We start from the raw sequence: 4160 nt of genomic DNA on the forward strand, positions 1-4160 counted from the left end.
TACAAATCCCGGTATCAACAGAGTTCACTTTATTAAGTGGCTAAAGAAGAATCATATGGTCATATCAATAAATACAGAAAAATTAGAAGATTAGGAAACAAAAGCCTCTCACTGACATCATCTCACGGTGCTCAAACTTTAGCATTCATCCAACACCTCTGCAGGGCTTCTTAAAACACAGATTTTACAGCCCTCTCCAAGTATTTCTGATTTGGTAAGTCTGGGAAAAAGTCAGGGACTCTTCATTCCCAAGAAAAACTTATGCTGCTGGTACAGGGACTATACTTTGAGAATCTTGCAATAGACAATGGAGATACTACAGGATTCTGATTTTAGAAGGCCAATCAAAATGCAAAATATCCAATTTTTAAAATCCAAACCAATCATATCTGAGGACAATATCTCGTATAAAATTGAGAGATTTGAGATTTGTAAACTTCCTGTCTGTTCTTCAGTATTTATTACTATAGAAAAACTCCTCCAGAACAATTCTTCCCACACTCAATTGTTTTGTGATCATCACTTCAGTTGTGTAATTGGCGCCATGTCCATAATTCTAGTAGGCATCTAATAAAAAATTTATCAGGTCTTGAGCATGCACTGTTTTCATACAATGTGATTTTTGTTTCTCTTAAAAAAGGTAATGGTTTTTAAATAGAGAGAGATTCTGCAGTGTAGATTTTTGCTCAGTGGAGTTCATGCTTCACGTTTGTTCAGAGAAGAAAATGGCACACAGTAGAAGTGGGAAATAATTGTACATGCATTTAACTATGATTTTTCAGATATTTATCGGGGCAATCATCAGCATGGTTATAAGCATGTGAAAATGAGGAAGCTTGATCAGTGCATTAATAATCTTCATCTGAAGTTTAATATAAATAGACTTTATTATATGCTTGTTACTCTCCCATGGCTTTCTTACTTTAGATTTGTGGTTTACAGGGGCAGCATGACATGTAAGTCAGATAACTAAGTGAAAAAATACGAAATAGTTTTTGTTGTTTTTCTTTGGCAATGTGCAAGTTGATATTCATATAATTGTTTTGTCCTAAAGATTTCATCATCCATGCACTTGAAAGCATATTTCTTAAAACATAAATGAATATATATAAGGAAATCATGGTACTTGTAAATCTGTTACCAAAATTTTCACAAATAAAAAATATGCACATTTATTTTCAATTTATTTATTTATTTATTTGTTTGTTTATTTATTTATTTTTCGGTACCAGGGATCGAACTCAGGTCCTTGGGCTTAAAGGCAGGCAGTGGAACCACTGAGCTAAATTCCTGGCCCCTATTTTTATTTTTAAAAAGATTAAATAACTTTTATATACCAGAGTGGCTGATGAATGGCACTTTGCCACTTTGTACTGTTATGTTTCTTTGGTTGTGAGAGATCAGTTTTAGAACCCTAATGATACCAAAATGGGTGAATGCTCAAATACTTTAGGCAAAAATGGCACATAACCTATGCATATACTCCCACATATTTTAAATCATCTCTAGATTACTTGTAAAACTTAGTATAATGTAAATATTGTGTAAAAAATTGTTATATTGTATTATTTAGGAAAAAAGGCCAAGAAAAATTTCTTTACCTATTCAATAAATATTTAAAATATGGTAGTGGTAGTTGTTGTTTGAATGCACTGATGTGAAACTGGAGAAAAAGAAAGAACTTCAGTTTAGGAAGAGTTGCAGAAAAGCCAGAAGGAAGGATACCAGACCAAATCTTAAAATGAGCCTTCCTTTGAAGAAAACTGTTTCTAAAACCCATAAATCCTACAGAAGGTGATAAAAATATGATATTTCTTTCTAATGTACTATTTTTTGTCAATGTGAATAAACTATGAATTCTCAAATAAAATCTTGCTAATTTCAGAAAAAAACAGATTATTGGTAATCTTTTTCACTGCTAGGTGCTGAGTAAAAAGTGCTCTTAAAGATATAAAAATTGGGTTTGTTCATGAAGAGAAAGAAATGCAATCAGAAGTGCGAAGAACTGAATAACACAATTTATAATGATAAGGTTTGCCTATATAAGCTTTTTTAAAAATGCATTTTCAAAGTAAATCACCAAGAAAAAAGTGGTCTCTCAATTTGTATGTAGAATTAACCATTCCACTCTCGAAAGATTTACTTTGATATCTAATGGTTAAAGTAAATTAATCGATTTGCTGGATTACCGTAAATTTACAATTGTCATTTAGTCTTCATGTATTTGGATGGAGTTCTTCATCAAAGGGATATTTTTAAAGTAGCTTACATCCATGACTTCAAATTCTTTTTCCTCAATTACCTTTAATGTTCAATTTTTTAATTTTATCCCTCTTGTATCACTAAGGAAATGCATGCTTTAGTTTTATATTCTCTTTGTATTCCCCCATTTTAGGTGTACTTAAGGGATTTTTTGGAGATATCTTTTGAATTTCTGCATCACATCAGTTCCATTCTGACAGATGCAGCCTCTAAAATAAGCTGTGTTATGCACTCAAACCTAAAATAAACCATTATTTCAGGGTTAGGTGCGTCATACCTGCAAATAACCTCATTTGTCTAGAGAAATGTGTTTAATGCTTACTGTATAAATACCAGTGTTTCAACACGCTCCACAATACCATCTGTCACTTCTTTTTGTACAATACATAATTCAATGTATCCCTTATTCCACTTTTTGAGATGGAGAGTTCTTGACTATATCTTCAGATACCGTGACAAGAATATAGGTGTGCTATGAGAATTATATCAAATATTATCCAAAGTGAAATTTTAATGCAGGTTGAATGGAATAGTTTTTCTGTTGCTAAGATATATATTTAAGCAGTCTTATATCACTGGCATCTTTTGCCAATTTGATTTAGAGTATGCTTTAAGCAGTGTTCTGGAAGTAGGAGTGTAAGTACTGTTTGTGTTACAGGAATGTTGTTATGCCATAGGGACCTCGTCTGCTGGAGAAGCAGGAAGACAGTGAATAGAAAACAAGTACTAGAATGTTATTGGAAAAGTGGCACCATTTTTTCTTATACATGGCTGGAGATATTTTTTTTCCAGGTTTGGGTAAGGTCTTTATTAGATTGATAGGGCTATGTAGACCTGGAATATCTATTCCACAAAGATTAGCTTAACAAACACTCGCTGAGTGAAGACTAAGTGCCAGGCACAAAGTCAAGTCAAAGACACTAAAAGAGATCTGGCCCCTGATCCCGTGTGCTCCTGCCTTAGGAGGAAAGCAGAACATGAGGGTTGTTTCAGAGAACCAGGTCAGTATCACAATTTTGGAGTGTTTGGTGCCAGTAAAATTGCTGAGCAGTGCCTAATTCACTTGGTAGAAAGAAGGAGGTACCAGGGCAAGCTTTCCAAGAGAAGTTTTACCTGAGCTCTGTTTTAAAGAATGAGTAGGAGTTAAGTGTTTAGATTGTTTTTGGACCATTCATCTCCTAGATGTTTTTAGGAAGAGTGAAATAGAAATTCTGAAATTATCCAGCCATGCACAATTCTGTAGGTTGAATCAACGAAGATTGTTCATATTTCATCTTTTTTCCTCCTAATATACATGAGCATATTTTTAACGTGTGGCCTCTCTGATTTATTACTTTACATTGAAAACTATATGATATGTGTGCATTTGGGAGAAAAGATGGTAGGATTTATGTATTAGATCAACTCCTTGGTGCAGTTAAGATTTACTTTCTTAATTACATATCTCTTTTACATTTCCTATATAAACACAAAATATACACATTTTTAAAATGCTCCACAAAAAGGAGGCAATTATATTTGTTATAGTTTGCATTTGTTTTTGGACATTATTTCATTATTGTGGCAGACTCATCTCTGTTCTAAATATTCTTAAGTAAAATGAAGGAAATGAATGCATATTTAATTCATTGGAAACCCTGCTGGGGAGGAATAACCTTGTATTCTAGCTTGGAGGTTTTTGTTTCACAGTTTTGGAGAGAAGACAATCAGTGTTCTAGCACATACACTGTCTTGTGCTGCAGATATAACCCAGGGCCTTCATACATGCTAGATAAATGCTCTACCACTGACCTATACTCCCAGGCTGAGATAGATATTTTTTGAATAGGCATATTTCTATAAAGCAGGTGGATCTTAGATGGAATAGAGAAGGCTTAAATTTGCTACAGATTCAATTT

This window comes from Fukomys damarensis, unplaced genomic scaffold (genome assembly GCF_012274545.1).
Source record: "Fukomys damarensis isolate Sample0158 unplaced genomic scaffold, DMR_v1.0_HiC HiC_scaffold_12, whole genome shotgun sequence".
NCBI classification, from domain to species: Eukaryota; Metazoa; Chordata; class Mammalia; order Rodentia; family Bathyergidae; genus Fukomys; species Fukomys damarensis.